Below are 22731 nucleotides of genomic sequence, written 5' to 3' on the forward strand. Positions count from 1 at the left end.
TTTCAAGATGACAAACCTAGTGAACAGGTACTGGGTCAAAATATTAAAATATTAATGTGGGCACATTAGTTCAGGAGGAAACTTCTTAGTGATGATGAACAATTGCCCAAATGAAAGAAAGGAGATTAATCAATTACTGATTAGCCTGGAAGAAAATTCAATCACTGGATTTTCCACAGAAAAAATCAGGCTCCTCTGGGCTGCACACTAAATAAGGCTAGAAGAGGAATCTTGTGGTGCCAAAAGCAAATCTGGATTAATCATTAGTGGCTGGTCCTTTGACAAGTGTGGTTTCCTGCCTGGAATGTCATACCCCTGCATTGAGTTTTGACTGCCAGCATGGCCAGAGACCATCATCCCTACATAATAGCATCCTATGGAAGGTCCCATGATGTCCCACTTCTCTAACATCTTCTTCGGAGTAAATTTTGTTAAAAGAGCGTCACTAGTGGCACTGAAGGTGAAAAAAAGTAACAAAAGGGCAGATTGGTGCTTGTGGGGAAGGAAAGTCTCACTGTCTTGACCTGGTGATAACGACGGTATAAGCTGACTCTGCAAATTGAAACTTTACTTTTACTTTTTTTTGAAAGTCTTCAAATTTTTATTCATTCATTCATTCATTCATTCATTTTTTAATGTAAATCCACGTTAGTTAACATATAGTGTAATAATGGTTTCAGGAGAATTTAGTGATTCATCACTTATATATATAACACCCAGTGCTCATCCCAAAAAGTCCCTTTCCTAATGCCCATCACCCATTTCTAGCCCATCCCCCCACCCAACACCACTCCAGCAACCTTCAGTTTGTTATCTGTATTTAAGACTCTCTTATAGTTTGCCCCCCTCTCTGTTTTTATCTTATTTTTCCTTCTCTTCCCCTATATTCACCTGTTTGTTTCTTAAATTCCACATATAAGTGAAATCATAATATTTGTCTTTCTCTAATTTCACTTAGCATAATACACTCTAGTTCCATCCACATTGCTGCAAATAGCAATATTTCATTCCTTTTGATCACTGAGTAATATTCCATTGTATATATACCACATCTTTATCCATTCATCAGCCAATGGACATTGGGCTCTTTCCATACTTTGGCTATCGTTGATGGTGCTGCTAATAAACACTGGGGTGCATGTGCCCTTTTGAATCAGCATTTTTGTATCTTTTGGATAAATACCTCGTAGTGCAATTGCTGGGTCATAGGGTAGTTCTATTTTTAATTTTTTGAGAAACCTCCATACTCTTTTCCAGAGTGGCTGCACCAGTTTGCATTCCCACCAACAGTGCAAAAGGGTTCCCCTTTCTCCTCATCCTTGCCAACATCTGTTGTTTCCTGAGTTGCTAATTTTAGCCATTCTGACAGGTGAGAGGTGATATCTCATTGTGGTTTTCTTTTTTTTTAATTTAACTTTATTTTTTATTTTTTAAAATTTACATCCAAATTAGTTAGTATATAGTGAAGCAATGATTTCAGTAGATTCCTTAATGCCCCTTACCCATTTAGCCCATCCCCCCTGCCACAACCCCTCCAGCAACCCTCAGTTTGTTCTCCATATTTATGAGTCTCTTCTGTTTTGTCCCCCTCCCTGTTTTTATATTATTTTTGTTTCCCTTTCCTTATGTTCATCTGTTTTGTCTCTTAAAGTCCTCATTTGAGTGAACTCATATGATTTTCTCTGACTGACTAATTTCACTTAGCATAATACCCTCCAGTTCCATCCACATAGTTGCAAATGGCAAGATTTCATTCTTTTTGATTGCTGAGTAATACTCCATTATATATATACACCACATCTTCTTTATCCATTCATCCATCGATGGACATTTGGGCTCTTTCCATCTTTGGCTATTGTTGATAGTGCTGCTATAAAAATGGTGGTGCATGTGTCCCTTTGAAACAGCACACCTGTATCCCACGGATAAGTGCCTAGTAGTGCAATTGCTGGGTCATAGAGTAGTTCTAATTTTAGTTTTTTGAGGAACCTCCATACTGTTTTCCAGAGTGACTGCACCAGCTTGCATTCCCACCAACAATGCAAAAGAGATCCTCTTTCTCCACATCCTCGCCAACATCTGTTGTTGCCTGAGTTGTTAATGTTAGCCATTCTGACAGGTGTAAGGTGGTATCTTATCATGGTTTTGATTTGTATTTTAATTGTGGCTTTGATTTGTATTTCCCTGATGATGAGTGATGTTGAGCATCTTTTCATGTGTCTGTAAGCCATCTAAATGTCTTTTTTGGAGAAGTGCCTATTCATGTCTTTTGCCCATTTCTTCACTGGATTATTTGTTTTTTGGGTGTTGAATTTGTTAAGTTCTTTGTATATTTTGGATACTAACCCTATATCTGATATGTCATTTGAAAATATCTCCTCCCATTCCGTCAGTTGCCTTTTAGTTTTGTTGATTGTTTCCTTCACTGTAGAGAACATTTATATCTTGTTGAGGTCCCAATAGTTCATTTTTGCTTTTGCCTTGACTCCAGAGAAATGTCCAATAAGAAGTTGCTGGTCAGGAGACCAGATCAAAGAGATTGTTGTCTGTTTTCTCCTCTAGGATTTTGATGGTTTCCTGTCTTTCATTATTTAGGTCTTTCATCCATTTTGAGTTTATTTTTGTGTATGGTGTAAGTAATCCAGACTTACTCTTCTGCATGTCGCTGTCCAGATTTCCCAACACCATTTGCTGAAGAGACTTTTTTTCCAATGGATATTCTTTCCTGCTTTGTCAAAGATTAGCTTGCCATACATTTGTGGGTCCATTTCTGGGTTCTCTATTCTGTTCCACTGATCTGAGTGTCTGTTTTTGTGCCAGTACCATACTGTCTTGATGATTACAGCTTTGTAATACAGCTTGAAGTCTGGAATTGTGATGCTTCCAGTTTTGGTTTAGTTTGGTAAAATTATCCTGTTACACATTTTGAAAGATATTTGTTTAAAAGTAAAGAAAAAATGATTATATTTTCAACTAATTCTCATGTATCCATAATCAGATAATTAGACAAGTCTCTAAATTAGACTATGTATTCTCTAGTTTCAATCAGCATTAATCAAGAAAACTTCCTTTACCTCTTAGATTCATGTGCTTCACTCACACAAAAGCTGATACGATTATGCACATTTTATGATTTTTTAATTAAAAAAATTTTTTAATGGTTATTTATTTTTGAGAGAGAGAGCATGAGTGGGGAAAGAGCAGAGAGATAGGGAGACACAGAATCCGAAACAGGCTTCAGGCTCTGAGCTGTCAGCACAGAGCCTGATGCAGGATTGAACTCATTGACTGTAATCATGACCAGGGCGGAGGTCCGACGCTTAACCGACTGAGCCACCCAGGTGGCCCTCATGATTTTTTTTTAGATGGGCTGAATCAATCTGGAAATCCCATTCTCCCCTCCTCCCTAAAGAACCATATTCTTTCTTTTCTATAATCAATGGAACAGCTTCCTTCCTCCCTCCATCTCTTGTTGATATTAGCTGCTCTCCTGGTCAGCTATTACTTGGCATTCTGATGCCTGTCTTTGCTACCAGCTGTTTTAAAACTTCACTTTTTCTTTTCTTCTTCTTCTTCGGTTTTTTTTTTTTTTAACTAAATGGCAGTGCAGAAACACTTTTTTCCTTAATGGTGAATTTATTCAAGAAACGTAACATAGATTGAGATTCTGGCAATTATAGGCTTTAAAAAAAATAGTAGGCCTTATTTAAAACCATACTTAAGGTGAAACAGTGAGGAAAATTAAGAATCTCTTTTAGAAGAAAAAAAGCTTTAAAGGTTCATAATAACCTCAATCAGTCCTAAGTAGTAGGTTAATAAGGTCCTTTTTGTAATTTAACATTCTTTTCTTTTGGTGTCTCATTGAATGTTAATGTGGTATACATTTACTGTATTAATAATTTTTTTAAAAGCCTGCTCATTTAATGCATAGAATACTGATTTCCCTTTGGATATTTTAGACTCTGGTTTATTTCCTCATTTCCAGTCTTTATAATTTTCTACATAGATAAATGATTGTATTTTTCTATTCTTAATTTAAAAACAGGTCATGAGAGAAAAGTTATGCCAATGCAACTAATCTTTAGATTGCTAGTGCCAGGAAAGCAACATTCATAATATTGTCCTCACTGGCTTTCCTTTTGGAATTGTGGTGCCAGGGAAAATGATTTACTGCCAGCCGGGACTGAGACTTGGGCTTTGTAGAAAAGATTTATTGGCATCAACTTTGCATAAAACCATAATCAGTCCTGAAAAGACATTTGTCACCATAAACCCTTATTTTCAGGTGCCTGACACTTTCCATAAAACTATACTTCAAGTGGAAAAGTCATTTGGGTTTTCAGATCCTTTAGTCCGGTATTTCTTGATCATTTAAAGAAAGAACATTTCTTGAACTTTCTGGATACACTAGAACAGTGTTTCTGGGACCTATCCCCAGGTTTCCACGAAGCAGGGAGGGGTGGGAACCATAAATGTACATTTTAAACAAGTGCCTGCAGAGATTCTGCTGCAAGTTGAAAACTGGAAGACATTCCCAGGAAAATGGGTATGGCATCCTGCGCATAAGCTCAGGCCCTGTTTGTGTCACCTTGACTAACCAATGTTGACCTCTCTGTCTCATTTGTTTCCTTATGTATATTCCTTATATATGCTTTAATTGGGCAAGTAGACTTTCTATTTATAAATCGTGAATTTAAAAGAAAATAAAGCAAGGGAGTACCTTACAGGAAGTATATATAGGAAGCAGATGATTCATCTTAGTTCTACTCTTTTCCCTATAATCTGTAATGACAAACACAAACACACAAGCAAAATTACATGTGTGTGCACGCACATGCATACTCAGTCAGGCGAGGAGCAGCTCTAGGAAGAGTGAGCTGATCTCTTGATCGGAATTAGAAACTTAAAATTCACTTGTAGGAAGCAGCAATTAAGGCAAGCCTACAGCCCTGCAAAGAGTTGAGGTGAGGGGACATAAAAAAAGAGCCAAAGTTTATTGCAACACGGACAATCAATAAGGCCCTGTCTTGAAACCCCAGTGTTAAGGAAGACTAAGAAGCTGGAAACATTCCTCAAGTACCAGTGACAGGCCCTCAGATTTGAACAAAGAGTTTAAAGTGCTTAATGCACTTAATGTGGCCTGCAATAATAGCCAACTATTTACTTTACCATATTCGTTAACTTGCCAAGAAACTGTGCACGAATTAATTAGTCCATCGTTTACTCTTATCTGTGCCACAAATCAGAAGGGTTCAAAAGTCAACCTAAAAGCACTTGTGCATTTCAATTGATTCCAAATGTAAAGTCCTTATAGCATTTGTTTTTTACAAAATAATTTATAGCAAGCATCCTTTATAATGTGAATCTGTGAGCTCTATCTGAGGCCGTTTACGTTTTAAGTTCTGAATTTTATGTGATTGTTGCGTTCTACTTCCTCTTAGAAAAACTTCCCTTTAGTCAATTTTGGAGAAAATAGAGTAAATCATGAAATCAGCCAAAAGAAAGAAACCACCAAGCAGTAGTACATTTTATCATGTAGCTGTTATTTCCAGATTTATCCATTTTGGTGCTAGTTCAAAACACACTGGTTAGATTGTTTATTTTAAAATGAAATATATATTCAAAGAGGGGTTTTGCCTTAGTCACTGTTTTAAAATAACCAGAGAATATTTTTTGAGGTGTTAGAAGGAAAAATAAAAATCTGGTAAATGTGTGCTCTTAATATCTAAGTCTTATTTAATATAATGGATTTATTACTGGGACAGATAAAAATACATTTATTAATTCAAAATAAAATTTTATGTTGACATAGAGACCTAGGTCCTCAACAAATACATTTGTTCAAATGTTTTAATACTGGTCTAACATTTATTCTGATGATTTAAAATGGATTATAGATTATTCGAAAAGAAATATTCAAATACTAGGGATGAAAAGCTCATGAAATATTTTAAATGCTTGTTGATTATAAAAACGTAAAGCATGAGCTTGTGCCTTCAAACAATCAAAAATCAATTAAACAATTGATATTGATTAGACTGACTTTCTTAGATACGCTAAGAAAATTCAAAAGAACTTTTGCATGGAGCCCCAGGGATGCTGCATTGCTCAGCCCCAGTCGGCGTTCATACTGTGTACTGAGGATGGTGCCCACTGGACTTAAGCAGGGCACACCCAGTCTGTGGGGTTGGATGCAACAGCCCATCATGGTTCCTGTCCTCAACCAGCTTACAATCCATTTGAGCAAGGTGAAAAAGCAGGCAAAATTGAAGGTAAGATTAATACACATTAAACAATACTAGCAAGAAAGTATATATAACAATAAAATGAAAAAGAAGGGAGAAAAAATAAAATTAAGATGGTATATGTCAAAGACATGGGAATATAGTTTGTTTCTTTTGCCCTCATTAGGTGATAATGGGCAGATTCTAAAATAACTTGAGCATGTAGTTGAGGACACGCTCTGTATAACAGCATTGTCTGTGGGCACTGAAAAGCCTGGAGATTAATGACTACAACCGAGGCGCAGGCAAAAATTTAAAAACTGATCCAAAATACCTTTAGTCATTTGATGAGATTGGGAAATTTCAGTTTCAACGTGAAATTACTGACTTGATAGTTTACATTTTATTTTTGTATTTTAATCACTTTGTGAATTTATAATTCCATGCTAAAAGCATCTATCTTATATTTAAAACCTCCCAAGAATACTGGGTCGAGGTGGAAGTGAGTTTCATTTGGGACAGAGTTGTGTGTGTCATGTTATGGATAAAGAATGGGTTCACAAAGACGAATTCCATGAAAAACATTTCTTGGAACCTTATGGAAAAATGCTGTTACACATAAAGTTGAGCATGCAATTGTAGAGTGGTATAGATAGTTGAATGCTATAGGTGTTTTATTCATCGTTCAGGCCTTGGCTTAGGAATCACTTCCTCCAGGAAGCCCATCCTGATCTCTAAGGTTAGGTTACATGTCCCTCCTGTGGCTTTGTGTGCTGAACTATCAATGCACAATGCACTCAGTTGCAATTGCCTGTTTACTGTTCTGTCTCACATAACAAAGCAGCAACAACAGGAATTCATTAAACATTTTGCTTAATAAATCATCTTTCTTAAAGCTTTAACTAATTATCTCCTTTAATAAGAAGAACCATATAGTGAGGTAGGTATGACTATTATCTTACTCTAAAAATGAGGAAATAGAGGTGTAAAGAGGTTAAGAAACTGTCCAAGTCAGAGAGAAATAATTAGAAGTAAAAGAGTCTGGTTGCTTTCTCAGCTTTTCAAAATTTCAAATCCATCACTTTCTACTGGTTACAAACATACCTGTAACAATGGTGGTTCTGCCTTACAGGGGTCAAAGAACTTTGTGAGTCTAGTGTTGTGTACTATTAGATTCCTTCTGCAAGTGCTTTTGTGAACTCTGGTAGAGCAGCTCTATAGCGACACAGAATCTTCTAACAAGGTGCAAATTCAGCAGAATCACAGATAATCCTTCTCTTTTTTAAAAATTTTATTTTTTATTTTTTAAAATTTACATCCAAATTAGCATATTGTGCAACAATGATTTCAGGAGTAGATTCCTTAGTGCCCCTTACCCATTTAGCCCATCCCCCCTCCCACAACCCCTCCAGCAACCCTCAGTTTGTTCTCCATATTTATGAGTCTCTTCTGTTTTGTCCCCCTCCCTGTTTTTATATTATTTTTGTTTCCCTTTCCTTATGTTCATCTGTTTTGTCTCTTAAAGTCCTCATTTGAGTGAACTCATATGATTTTTGTCTTTCTGTGACTAATTTCACTTAGCATAATACCCTCCAGTTCCATCCACATAGTTGCAAATGGCAAGATTTCATTCTTTTTGATTGCTGAGTAATACTCCATTATATATATACACCACATCTTCTTTATCCATTCATCCATCGATGGACATTTGGGCTCTTTCCATCTTTGGCTATTGTTGATAGTGCTGCTATAAAAATGGTGGTGCATGTGTCCCTTTGAAACAGCACACCTGTATCCCACGGATAAGTGCCTAGTAGTGCAACTGCTGGGTCATAGAGTAGTTCTAATTTTAGTTTTTTGAGGAACCTCCATACTGTTTTCCAGAGTGGCTGCACCAGCTTGCATTCCCACCAACAATACAAAAGAGATCCTCTTTCTCCACATCCTCGCCAACATCTGTTGTTGCCTGAGTTGTTAATGTTAGCCATTCTGACAGGTGTGAGGTGGTATCTCAGTGTAGTTTTGATTTGTATTTCCCTGATGATGAGTGATGTTGAGCATTTTTTCATGTGTCGGTTGGCCATCTGGATATCTTCTTTGGAGAAGTGTCTATTCATGTCTTTTGCCCATTTCTTCACTGGATTATGTTTTTTGGGTGTTGAGTTTGATAAGTTCTTTACAGATTTTGGATACTAACCCTTTATCTGATATGTCATTTGCAACTATCTTCTCCCATTCTGTCAGTTGTCTTTTAGTTTTGTTGATTGTTTCCTTTGCTGTGCAGAATTTTTTTTATTTTGATGAGGTCCCGGTAGTTCATTTTTGCTTTTGTTTCCCTTGCCTCCAGAGACGTGTTGAGTAAGAAGTTGCTGCGCCCAAGATCAAAGAGGTTTTTGCTTGCTTTCTCCTCAAGGATTTTGATGGCTTCCTGTCTTATGTTTAGGTCTTTCATCCATTTTGAGTTTACTTTTGTATATGATATAAGAAAGTGGTAGATAATCCTTCTCTTAATACTTTTTAGGCATATATATTAGCTATCTCTTCCTCTCTTTGGCCAGATCTAAGAAGGATAAGAAGGTGGGAGCTACTGAATTTTATTTCCAAAATTATCAGTTACCAAAATAAAAGAATTTGTTTTCAATCCACATTATCTGTTTACTCTCTGGAGGTTCTTAAACTGTTAGACCCATTTTTTCTTCTAAGTTGTCATATGATTCATAGACCCAATTTTAGTCCCAATTTACTAGAAGAGTCTTGAAAGATATTGTTAATTTCATCAAATTCAAATTACCTCAAAAACTCTAGTGTGCAAGCCTTCCAAATTAAACAATCCCTCCCTTCCCCACCCCTGCCACGTATACTAACACATTCACTCACAAAGGTATAGAGGGTTTTTCTTTGTGCTTTTCTGGATCTCTAGACATTACTAAAACTCACACACACAAGTGTTTTTAAATTTTTTTTTTTTTCAACGTTTTTTATTTATTTTTGGGACAGAGAGAGACAGAGCATGAACGGGGGAGGGGCAGAGAGAGAGGGAGACACAGAATCGGAAACAGGCTCCAGGCTCCGAGCCATCAGCCCAGAGCCTGACGCGGGGCTCGAACTCACGGACCGCGAGATCGTGACCTGGCTGAAGTCGGACGCTTAACCGACTGCGCCACCCAGGCGCCCCCACAAGTGTTTTTAGTTCAACAAAATACATATCAAGAAACCAAATACATATCAAGAACTATATCTGGGGCGCCTGGGTGGCTCAGTCAGTTAAGCATCCAACTCTTCATCTCAATTCTGGTCATGATCCAGGGTCATGGGATTGAGCCCTGCATCGGGCCAGCGCCGAGGATGGAGCCTGCTTGAGACTCTCTCTCCTCTCTCTCCCTCTGACTTTCCCCAGTTTGTGCTCTTTCAATGTTTCTCAAAATGAACTATATCTAAAAACTACTTAATTTAACCATCCTTTCATTCTTTAATCTGCCTGTTTATTCATGCAACAAATATTTATTTTAATGTAATAGAGTGGTTAAGAAGCTGAAGCTATAGAGCCAGGTTCCCTGGTTGTGATTCCTAAGTATTCCAGTTATAGGCTGTGGGACCTCGGTTGGGACTGTCACAGTTTCCATATTGCTAAATTGGGGATGCCAGTAATATCTATCTTATAGGATTGTTATAAGGACTGATTTAATTAATACACATAAAACACTGAAGGCAGCATATAACACATGTAAATCTCTATTTATGTTGTTGTTATTCTTATTATATGGTATTATTATTGTTATCTATGCTTGATCAATTTAAGTTTTTTTCTAAGGACAGATACTGACTTGATGGGGGTCAGTGGGAAGATGGCAGAGTAGGAGGACGCTGGGCTCACTGCATCCTGCTGATCACTTAGATTCCACCCACACCTGCCTAAATAACCCAGAAAACCACCAGAACGGATTCTCCAGAGCCAAGCATAGATGAGAGGCCCACGGAAGAGGGTAGGAAGGGTGGAAGTGCGGTGCGCGCTACATGGACTGACAGGAGGGAGCCGGGGCGGAGGGGCGGCCCGCCCGCCAAGCAGAGCCCCCAAGTCTGGCTGGCAAAAGCGGAGGGGCCGGACGGAGTGTGTTCTGACAGCAAGCGGGACTTAACATCTGGGAGGTTATAAGCTAACAGCTCTGCTCGGAGAGCGGGAGGGCTGGAGGACAACGGGAGGGAGAGTTGTTGAGCCCCGGACGTCAGAGCTCAGCTTGGAGGGAACAAAGGTGCTCGCCAGCGCCATCTCCCTCGCCCATCCCCCAGCCAAAATCCCAAAGGGAACCAGTTCCTGCCAGGGAACTTGCTTGCACCACGCAAACACCCAACGCTGTGCTTCTGCGGATCCATCCCTCCGGTGGCAGGTCTGACTCCCTCCCAGTGCCCCAGCGCCCCTCCCGAAGGGGATCACCAAAGGAAAAGTGAGCTGAGCCTCCCCCTCCCGCCCTTGTGCACCTTGCCAATCCACCCCAGCTAATACGCCAAATCCCCAGCACTACAAGCCTGGCAGTGTGCAAGTAGCCCAGATGGGCCACACCACCCCACAGTGAATCCCGCTCTTAGGAGAGGCGAAGAGAAGGTACACACCAGTCTGACTGTGGCCCCAGTTGTGGGCTGGGGGCAGACATCAGGTCTGACTGCGGCCGCGCCCACCAACGCAAGTTATTCAAGACAGCACAGGGGAAGTGCCCTGCAGTTCTGCACCACTCCAGGGACTATCCAAAATGACGAAATGGAAGAATTCCCCTCGAAAGAATCTCCAGGAAATAACAACAGCTAATGAACCGATCAAAAAGGATTTAAACAATATAACAGAAAGTGAATTTAGAATAATAGTCATAAAATTAATCGCTGGGCTTGAAAACAGTACAGAGGACAGCAGAGAATCTCTTGCTACAGAGATCAAGGGACTAAGGAACAGCCAGGAGGAGCTAAAAAATGCTATAAAGGAGCTGCAAAATAAAATGGACACAACCACAGCTCGGACTGAAGAGGCAGAGGAGATAATAGGTGAACTAGAAGATAAAATTATGGAAAAAGAGGAAGCTGAGAAAAAGAGAGATTAAAAAAGGAGTATGAGGGGAAAATTAGAGAACTAAGTGATGCACTAAAGAGAAATAATCTACGCATAATTGGTATTCCAGAGGAGGAAGAGAGAGGGAAAGGTGCTGAAGGTGTAGTTGAAGAAATAATAGCTGAGAACTTCCCTGAACTGGGGAAGGAAAAAGGCATTGAAATCCAAGAGGCACAGAGAACTCCCTTCAGACGTAACCTGAATCGATCTTCTGCACGACATATCATAGTGAAACTGGCAAAATACAAGGATAAAGAGAAAATTCTGAAAGCAGCAAGGGATAAACATACTCTAACATATAAAAGGAGAGCGATAAGACTTGTGACGGATCTTTCTACTGAAACTTGGCAGGCCAGAAAGGAATGGCAGGAAATCTTCAATGTGATGAACAGAAAAAAATACGCAGCGAGAATCCTTTATCCAGCAAATCTGTCATTTAGAATAGAAGGAGAGATAAAGGTCTTCCCAAACAAACAAAAACTGAAAGAATTCATCACCACTAAACCAGCCCTACAAGATATCCTAAGGGGGATCCTGTGAGACAAAGTACCAGAGACATCGTTACAAGCATGAAACCTACAGACATCACAATGACTCTAAACTCATATCTTTCTATAATAACACTAAATGTAAATGGACTAAATGCGCCAACCAAAAGACACAGGGTATCAGAATGGATAAAAAAACAAGACCCATCTATTTGCTGTCTACAAGAGACTCATTTTAGACATGAGGACACTTTCAGATTGAAAGTGAGGGGATGGAGAACTATTTATCATGCTACTGGAAGTCAAAAGAGAGCTGGAGTAGCCATACTTATATCAGACAAAACTAGACTTTAAATTAAAGGCTGTAACAAGAGATAAAGAAGGGCATTATATAATAATTACAGGGTCTATCCATCAGGAAGAGCTAACAATTATAAATGTCTATGCACCGAATACGGGAGCCCCAAATATATAAAACAATTACTCACAAACGTAAGCAACCTTATTGATAAGAATGTGGTCATTGCAGGGGACTTTAACACCCCACTCACAACAATGGATAGATCATCCAGACACACGGTCAATAAAGAAACAAGGGCCCTGAATGATGGATTGGATCAGATGGACTTGACAGATACATTTGGAACTCTGCATCCCAAAGCAAAAGAATATACTTTCTTCTCAAGTGCACATGGAACATTCTCCAAGATAGATCATATACTGGGTCACAAAACAGCCCTTCATAAGTATACAAGAATTGAGATCATACCATGCATACTTTCAGACCACAATGCTATGAAGCTTGAAATCAACCACAGGAAAAAGTCTGGAAAACCTCCAAAAGCATGGAGGTTAAAGAACACCCTACTAAAGAATGAATGGGTCAACCAGGTAATTAGAGAAGAAATTTAAAAATATATGGAAACAAATGAAAATGAAAATACAACAATCCAAACGCTTTGGGATGCAGCAAAAGCAGTCCTGAGAGGAAAATACATTGCAATCCAGGCCTATCTCAAGAAACAAGAAAAATCCCAAATACAAAATCTAACAGCACACCTAAAGGAAATAAAAGCAGAACAGCAAAGACACCCTAAACCCAGCAGAAGAAGAGAAATAATAAAGATCAGAGCAGAAATAAACAATATAGAATCTAAAAAAACTGTAGAAATGATCAATGAAACCAAGAGTTGGTTTTTTGAAAAAATAAACAAAATTGATAACCCTCTAGCCAGACTTCTCAAAAAGAAAAGGGAGATGACCCAAATAGATAAAATCATGAATGAAAATGAAATTCTTACAACCAATCCCTCAGAAATACAAGCAATCTGGGATGCCTGGGTGGCTCGGTTGGTTAAGCGTCCGACTTCAGCTCAGGTCACGATCTTGCAGTCCGTTAGTTCGAGCCCCGCGTCGGGCTCTGGGCTGATGGCTCAGAGCCTGGAGCCTGCTTCCAATTCTGTGTCTCCCTCTCTCCCTGCCCCCCCCCCCCCCGTTCATGTTCTGTCTCTCTCTGTCTCAAAAATAAATAAATGTTAAAAAAAAAATAAAAAAAAAAGAAATACCAGCAATTATCAGGGAATACTATGAAAAACTATATGTCAACAAACTGGACATTCTGGAATAAATGGAAAAATTCCTAAACACCCACAAGCTTCCAAAACTCAATCAGGAGGAAATAGAAAGCTTGAACAGACCCATAGCCAGCAAAGAAATTCAATCAGTTATCAAAAATCTCCCAACAAATAAGAGTCCAGGACCAGATGGCTTCCCAGGGGAGTTCTACCAGACATTTAAACCAGAGATAATACCTATTCTTCCCAAGCTATTCCAAAAGATAGAAAGGGAAGGAAAACTTCCAGACTCATTCTATGAAGCCAGTATTACTTTGATTCCTAAACCAGACAGAGACCCAGTAAAAAAGAGAACTACAGGCCAATATCCCTGATGAATATGGATGCAAAAATTCTCAATAAGATACTAGCAAATCGAATTCAACAGCATATAAAAAGAATTATTCACCATGATCAAGTGGGATTCATTCCTGGGATGCAGGGCTGGTTCAACGTTCGCAAATCAATCAACGTGATACATCACATTAATAAAAGAAAAGATAAGAACCATATAATCCTGTCAATCAATGCAGAAAAGGCCTTTGACAAAATTCAGCATCCTTTCTTAATAAAAACCCTTGAGAAAGTCGGGATAGAAGGAACATACTTAAACATCATAAAAGCCATTTGTGAAAAGCCCACAGCTAACATGACCCTCAATGGGGAAAAACTGAGAGCTTTTCCCCTGAGATCAGGAACACGACAGGGATGCCCACTCTCACCACTGTTGTTTAACATAGTGTTGGAAGTGCTAGCGTCAGCAATCAGACAACAGAAGGAAATCAAAGGCATCAAAATTGGCAAAGATTAAGTTAAACTTTCACTTTTTGCAAATGACATGATAGTATACATGGAAAATCTGATAGACTCCACCAAAAGTCTGCTAGAACTGATACGTGAATTCAGCAAAGTCGCAGGATACAAAATCAATGTACAGAAATCAGTTGCATTCTTATACACTAATAATGAAGCAACAGAAAGACAAATAAAGAAACTGATCCCATTCACAATTGCACCCAGAAGCATAAAATACCTAGGAATAAATCTAACCGAAGATGTAAAAGATCTGTATGCTGAAAACTATAGAAAGCTTATGAAGGAAATTGAAGAAGATACAAAGAAATGGAAAGATATTCTGTGCTCATGGGTTGGAAGAATAAATATTGTCAAAATGTCAATACTACCCAAAGCTATCTACACATTCAATGCAATCCCAATCAAAATTGCACTAGCATTCTTCTCGAAAGTAGAACAAGCAATCCTAAAATTCATATGGAACCACAAAAGGCCCGGAATAGCCAAAGTAATTTTGAAGAAGACCAAAGCAGGAGGCATCACAATCCCAGACTTTAGCCTCTACTACAAAGCTGTCATCATCAAGACAGCATGGTATTGGCACAAAAACAGACACATAGACCAATGGAATAGAATAGAAACCCAGAACTAGACCCACAAACGTATGACCAACTAATCTTTGACAAAGCAGGAAAGAACATCCAATGGAAAAAAGACAGTCTCTTTAACAAATGGTGCTGGGAGAACTGGACAGCAACAGGCAGAAGAATGAAACTGGACCACTTTCTCACACCATTCACAAAAATAAACTCAAAATGGATAAAGGACCTGAATCTGAGACAGGAAACCATCAAAACCCTAGAGAAGAAAATAGGAAAAGACCTCTCTGACCTCAGCCATAGCAATTTCTTACTTGACGCATCCCCAAAGGCAAGGGAATTAAAAGCAAAAATGAACTATTGGGACCTCATGAAGATAAAAAGCTTCTGCACAGCAAAGGAAACAATCAACAAAACTAAAAGGCAACCAACGGAACGGGAAAAGATATTTGCAAATGATATATCGGACAAAGAGCTAGTATCCAAAATATATAAAGAGCTCACCAAACTCCACACCTAAAAAACAAATAACCCAGTGAAGAAATGGGCAGAAAACATGAATAGACACTTCTCTAAAGAAGACATCCGGATGGCCAACAGGCACATGAAAATATGCTCAACGTCGCTCCTCATCAGGGAAATACAAATCAAAACCACACTCAGATATCACCTCAGGCCAGTCAGAGTGGCCAAAATGAACAAATCAGGAGACTATAGGTGCTGTAGAGGATGTGGAGAAACGGGAACCCTCTTGCACTGTTGGTGGTAATGCAAACTGGTGCAGCCACTCTGGAAAACAGTGTGGAGGTTCCTCAAAAAATTAAAAATAGACCTACCCTATGACCCAGCAGTAGCACTGCTAGGTATTTACCCAAGGGATACAGGAGTACTGATGCATAGGAGCACTTGTACCCCAATGTTTATAGCAGCACTCTCAACAATAGCCAAATTATGGAAAGAGCCTAAATGTCCATCAACTGATGAATGGATAAAGAAATTGTGGTTTATATGCACAATGGAGTACTACGTGGCAATGAGAAAGAATGAAATATGGCCCTTTGTAGCTACGTGGATGGAACTGGAGAGTGTTATGCTAAGTGAAATAAGCCATACAGAGAAAGACAGATACCATATGTTTTCACTCTTATGTGGATCCTGAGAAACTCAACAGGAACCCATGGGGGAGAGGAAGGGGGAAAAAAAAGAGGTTAGAGTGGGAGAGAGCCAAAGCATACGAGACTCTTAAAAACTGAGAACAAACTGAGGGCTGATGGGGGGTGGGAGGGAGGGGAGGGTGGGTGATGGGTATTGAAGAGGGAATCTTTTGGGATGAGCACTGGGTGTTGTATGGAAGCCAATTTGACAATACATTTCATATATTTAAAAAAATAAAACCACTTGATGGAAAAAAAATAAGGACAGATATTAGTTCTTCTGACAAACAGATGCACTCTTAAAATTCTCCTAAAAGGTGTTTTAGCTTTCAAATTACAGAGAATACACCTTACTATAGGTGATTCTTGTTCCTAAGAATAATCCTGGTGAAATGGGAGGTGAATATTATAAAAATATCTATTTATTGAGAGAATCCTCTCCAGAAAAACCATATTCTGCAGCTTAGTGGGATCACAAAGATAAAATGTATATCAGAAGCTGAGCTAAAACACTTAACTATGTGCATAAAAGAAGAGAAAAAAGAGCAGAATAAAAAATTACAGGAAAAAGTAGGGACTGGTGTTCTCATGCCAGTTTAATTCTGCTGATCCTGATAGCCTTGCCCCAAAATGGGGTGGAAAGTGAAGATGTGTGGTGACACAGCACATGGATGAATGGGTGTTTCCCACCTTGCACAAGATCCACTTTTGGTCTGTAGTAGAAGATAGGGATGTGATTACCCTCTTCTTTCGGGTTCTTGTTCTCTTCTTTCTCCTTTTTTTCTAGTCTTCTTCATTCTTAAATTCACATTTTCCCCACTCTCAACACTCATTTTAGTAAGATGATGACCAGAGTCACAATCTATTCTTTGATTTTTCTTTCAGCCTCTTCTCTTTTCTTACAATTTCATACCAGCAGCATTTTGGGAAAACCCAGAAATTAGGAAGGGAAGTGTTCTGCAATGCCCCAAGTGCCAACTAGCTGAATGGATTGGTAAATAATGAGGGTTGAGGAGAGAATCTGGGGGAGAGTGTCTGGATCTAGGCAGTATAAACCCCTGAGAGCTGCAACTCATTGGCAGTGTATTTCTCTATGTGTTTCAGAGAATCTAAAAATTCCATTTAGAATGAATAATTTGATTCCACACCTAGTGATCTCTATCCCCACAACTTTAGAAATAATACTTTGAAATTATCTAGATGGACATTCTGGTGGTTCTGGGGATAATGATATGTTCATAAGGTTAAGCATGGTTGAAGTTTTATGTAGTTCCACTGTTTGGACTTCTCTGGGGACTCTGCTGCTTCCTGAAGTTAGAGCTCGATTTAGCTCTTTTCCACCAATCTTAGCAGGGTATGGACAGACTGAACCCTCCTATGGGGTTGAAAGCAATTGCTGCTGGATCTAATCAGGGTTTGTTTCTCCAGTGGATCATTCCAGCATGACAACAAGAGAAGCAAGCATTGTTCCTCAGGGCAAAATTAGTTTTATTGCACTTCTAATATCACCAATTTTCATAAAAGGGAAAGACTGGAAGTAACTTGGATAATTTCTAGCTCCCAGGCACTGACAACATGATGTGTTAACTGTGGTTTAAAGTTTCATGGTGACATTTTATTTCCTAGTTTGAGGGAGGATAGGCTCTTTCAGTTATTTTTATAAGCTATTTAAAGTCTGGTCAAGTTTTCTGCTTCCACTACACCATAAGAGAGAAATTTTTAGATGTTGGTTATTGTCCAGTGTAAACCTAAATGTCACTGGAGGAACAAGGAAAAACCATCATCGTGAAGGTTGATGTAGAAAAAGGGATATGGCTGCTGTATCTGATTTACCTTTTCTTCTGTCTAAGCTTTGATCCCTTTGCAGAAACCTAGAAGCTTTGATCCCTCTGCAGATCCCTTTCCTGTATATGGAGAACCTCTGTAACAGGGAAAAATGAAATTAAAATTAAATAGGGGGATCAAATGGGTTTTAAGAGAGCACCATGGTAGAATAAACAAGATGAAGCAAGAAGTAAGGTTAGCACTTGGAATGCATTTTAGAAATTGTGTGTACATCCTGAAGGAGAGGTGGTCCTTTCTTTTGGTATTACTTTTTTCCTTTTAGACATCAGGTACTCAGAATTGGATCACCAAGTCATGTGTGATTCACTTATGTATTTAATTATTTATGTGGTTATTTTTAATAATGGAAGGAGCAGACATGAACCTACCACTCACAAGTGCTTGACAAAAACAGGAGGCACACATTTGACTCTCAATTTCTGAACAGCCAAGGAAAAGAAAGGAATAGAATCAGTAACATGATTTGCAATGTTTATGAAATAATGATAAAGGAAGCCTGTTCCTCATTCTGACTCCATGAAGAATTTTCTGCTGTTAGTCTTATAATGAGGGCATTATAAAATAAAATAAAACTACTCAGCAACATCACTAACAATACATTTCATAGAGTTTTATCCACTTTGGCACTGTTTGTTGCACTGAATGAGGTTAGGTGATGTTAGCTCATGCCTGAGTATACATGATCTGCCAACTTTATGTAGCTCGACCTGTAGCACAAAAAGTATTCAGAACTCTCATCTCTTAAGTTTTTTGAGTGAAAGATATATGCAACTCTCAGTGGTGTTGAAATCAGCACAGTACCTGTCTGGTCCTAGACTTTCCCAATTTATAACCAAAAAAAAAAAGAAAAGAAAAAAGAAAAGGCTTGATTACCTGTACATCCCAACAAACCCAACCCATTTAGAGAAAGTCTGTAATTTGGATGACCTTGCTTATATTCTTCTTCATTTATCCTTAAAATGCTGTTGCTTCATTTATTTAATAAATATTTAGAGTGCCTATTGTGTGCTAGGCACTGGTCATCAAGTGCTGATGATATAGTAGTGAACAAAAGACACAATTGTCCTGCCTTGATGGTGTGAGTGAGGGGAAAAGCAATTGTGAACTTAGAGGAGGCAATATGGGAACAGGCAGTATAGAGCCTGCTAGGAGATATGAGGGACTTTGAATTATACTCTGAGCAAGATGTACAGCTATTGGAAGGGTTTGAGCAGAATGACAAGATCTTGTTTAAAGGGACTCAATCTGGGGAAGAACTAGACCAGTTCAGTGAAATGATCCAAGACAGATTAAAATCAAAAAGAACAATTCCCAGTTTCTTTCTCCTAGATCGCTTTTGCATAGAACATTTTTTTTTAATTTTTTAATGTTTATTTATTTTTGAGAAACAGAGAGAGAGACAGAGTGCAAGCAAGGGAGGGGCAGAGAGAGAGAGAGAGACAGAATCCAAAGCAGGCTCCAGGCTCTGAGCTGTCAGCACAGCCTGACACGAGGCTCAAACCCATGAACTATGGGGTTATGACCTGAGCCAAAGTTGGATGCTTAACTGACTGAGCCACCCATGTGCCCCTCTCTATTAGAACTTCTAACACTTGTCCTTCTTTCACACTCTCGGGTGATGCTTACTTCCTATTTCACAGAGAAACCACCAACTCTTTGCTTTCTCACTACCACTTCCATCTTTCAGTCCTCAGTATCCTTGCCCATTTACTCTGCCTTCCTTTTGGTCACAACTCGTGAAGTGTTTATACTCTCTTTACTAATCCAATAGTCCCATCTCCCGTCAACTACTCAAGGACATCATTCCAGAATTTGTCTCTTCTCTCTATTGCATCATAATTCTTCATTTCTTTTTAGCATCATTCCCATAAGCATATAAATATGCTAATACTGTTCCAGTATTACGAAAATCCTCTCTTGACCCCAATCTACCATCCAGCTTTAGCCCTGTTTCCCTACTCCCCTTTATAGCAAAAATCATGTAAAGAATGATTAATTCCTCTCCTTTGTCCTCTTTAAGATCCTTTACTTGGGTTTTCACCCCTGCCACTCCACCAAAATTGCTGTTGAGAAATCAGTAGTGACTTTCATGTTGCTAAATCTAATGATCAAATTTCAGTTCTCAATAGTCTTAGTCTGTCAGCAGCAGGGGACACATCTTGACTTCTGGCACAGCCACTGTCTTGGTTTTCCTCCGTTTCTGTTTTCCTTACTGGTTTCTCCTTAACTCCCACTAAATATGGGGCTCAGTCCATGGACCTTTTTGCCTCTCTGACTATACTACTGTTTTGGTGATTGACCACTTCCAGTCTCAAGACTTTAGATACTATCTATACGATAACGATTCCAAAATTTATACCCTAGTTCTAAACTATCATATTCATTCTAGACAACCTATTTTCAGTTAGGTATCTGATACTCTTCTCAAACATATCAAGCCCAAAAGCTGACTCCTGATCTTTTCTCCTGATCTGCTCCTCCTGCATTCCTCCCCATATTTTGTAAACAGCAACTGACTTCTTTCAGTTACTGTTCCAAAACCTTGGGAGTCTCTCACATACTCTGCCTGCAATTCAATAGCAAATCCATTGTTTTTATTTTCAAAATATCACCTTCTAAACATATCTAGAGTCTAGACATGTTAATAATTTTCACTCTTCCACCTCTATCACTTGAGTTTAGTCTTCCATCATATTTTGAATAGATTATTGCAACAGCCACTTAACTGGTCTAACTGGTTCTGTCCCTTTAGTCTAGTCTCAACCCCATGGCCAGAATGATCCTTAATCAGATCATACTGTCCTTCTATTCAAAATCCTCTGGTGGTTTCTCATCTCATTTAAAGTAAAAGCCAAAAAATCCTCAGTGGCTTAAAAGGACTGATGCAATCCACCAACAGTTTAAAAGTCTGACAATATTGAGTATTGGTGAAATTATGGAACACCGAGTGGTTTTATTGATTTTTAAATTTAATTAAATTTCCTTTTTTTGTTTTGAGAACAATGTGGCAATATCTAATGAAGTTGAAAATGCACAATCTGACAGGATTCTGCTTCTATGTTTATACCTAAAAAAAATCCCATATGTGAAAAGAAAGTGACATATATAAAAGGTGGATAAATAAATCTTTGTTTTTACAATAGAACATTACTAAGCAATAAAAGTCAATAAATGAAAGCTACGTGTGCCAATATGGAGGGTCACAAAGAAGCCTTCATTTGTATTCATGTTTTGCTTCCAAACAGGGCAGTGGGTTCACAGGTGTTTATTAGGTTAGTCCTTACAGCTTTTGTATATCTGAAGTATGTCATAAGTTTTAAAGGAGGTAAGTGGGAAATCTGTAGAATGTGGGAACAGTTTAGAGAGAGAGTTTGCTGGGGGAGGGGCATGGAATGACACAGGGATGAACCTATACAGTCATGCCATGGGGCTGAGGAACTTAATTTCTATCCCCTTCCTCTTGATCCCTCACCTCCTGCAGTTGTCTTTGTTCATGTTACCATCTTCTCAATAGCCTCCTGTTTGTTCTTCCTCACTAGGGTCTTATTCCCCAGAATTCATTTTTTATAGTTTTGTGTGGTTTATATAAACCCAAATATGACCATGTCCATCCGTCTACTTGTAAATCTTCAGAAAACTCTTCATTAATTATAGCGAATATAGTAAATTTCTTAATATGATATAGAGGTTACTCTGTAAAGTGGACCCAAGCATCCTTACCAATATCTGTTCCCAAATATTCCTGTTCACAGCTCTGTATTCTTGTTCATAGCCCTCTCTAGGGAATCATCCTTTTCTCGCATCTGGAAAACACCAACATGAGACACAGTTTATGGGACTTCTTTCTAGCTTGTCTGGAAGTTCAAGTCCTTCCTTTTTCTGCATTTGTATAGAATTTTGTACCTACCTCTATTATGGCAGTCATATTGTGTAGGATTTTTATTAGGTAGCTATATTTCTGTTTCCCTTAATATGAGTTCCTGAAAGTCAGAGACCATGGTTTTTGTTGCTGTTTCATTTACTCATTTTTCCCAAGGGGATTCTAATTGGTTCCCTTTAAAATTTTTTAAGTGTATCTATTTGAGTGAAAGAGAGAGAGAGAGAACACGAGCAGGGGAAGAGCAGAGAGAGAGAGGGAGATCCCAAGCAGGCTCCCCACGGTCAGTACAGAACTGATGCAGGGTTGGAACCCGTGAACCAAACCGTGAGATCATGACCTGAGCTGAAATCAAGAGTTGGACGCTTAACTGACTGAGCCACCCAGGTGCCCCATGCTTAATACATATGTAAAGGGTGCTAAATAATTATTTGTACAATCAGTGAAAGGATGAGTGGAGGCTGTATTTAGCAATGTTATAGGTGATAAGAATAGATCAGATGAAATACAAACTAATTTTCAAGTTCTTAGCTATCTGGTTGCCTCTTCTCATTAATTAAAATGTTATTTCAGCTTACACACATCTTCAGTGCTTACTGACCAGTTTTAAGAAAGACAAAAAGTTGCAGGCAGTATTGTGTTTACATTAGCTAAGAGTAGTCAAGAGTTGGGCTGGTCCCATTGCTAGGGTAATTCAAAACTATTATACTGATGGGATACCAGAATATTTGAGTTTATTTTTGAAAGTCTTAGCTAACATAACATTAGCTTTTTTTCTGAAAAGATGCACAACATAATATAGCTCCGTCCCACATTCTCAAGATTTGAGCTGATAAGACATGGAGATTTACGTGTCCTTGTAGGGCCACACTACAGTGAATGAGAACTATATCAGGCCTCTGACATCTGCACAGGAAAATCTGCTCTCTTTAGTTTTAAATGTTCTAATATCAAATTATTTTACAATTTGGAGGAAAATGCTACTGCTTCTCTGTTGCTTCCCAAGACAATTGAATGTGATAATTTACATTTTTGAAAACA

The 22731-nt window shown here is 38.7% G+C and overlaps 1 long non-coding RNA gene across 1 annotated transcript in view; it reads right to left on the reverse strand.

Annotated features, from left to right (window-relative positions):
* The window catches only part of LOC109277930 (uncharacterized), a 141017-nt gene that overhangs the window by 50492 nt on the left and 67794 nt on the right, over positions 1–22731 (reverse strand). Inside the window, exon 2 of the long non-coding RNA XR_008419926.1 lies at positions 21534–21616. This is a non-coding gene — a long non-coding RNA (uncharacterized LOC109277930). The remainder of the gene's footprint in view (positions 1–21533; positions 21617–22731) is intronic.

This window comes from Panthera pardus, unplaced genomic scaffold (genome assembly GCF_024362965.1).
Source record: "Panthera pardus isolate Hobbes unplaced genomic scaffold, ASM2436296v1 HiC_scaffold_7, whole genome shotgun sequence".
Lineage (NCBI taxonomy): Eukaryota > Metazoa > Chordata > Mammalia > Carnivora > Felidae > Panthera > Panthera pardus.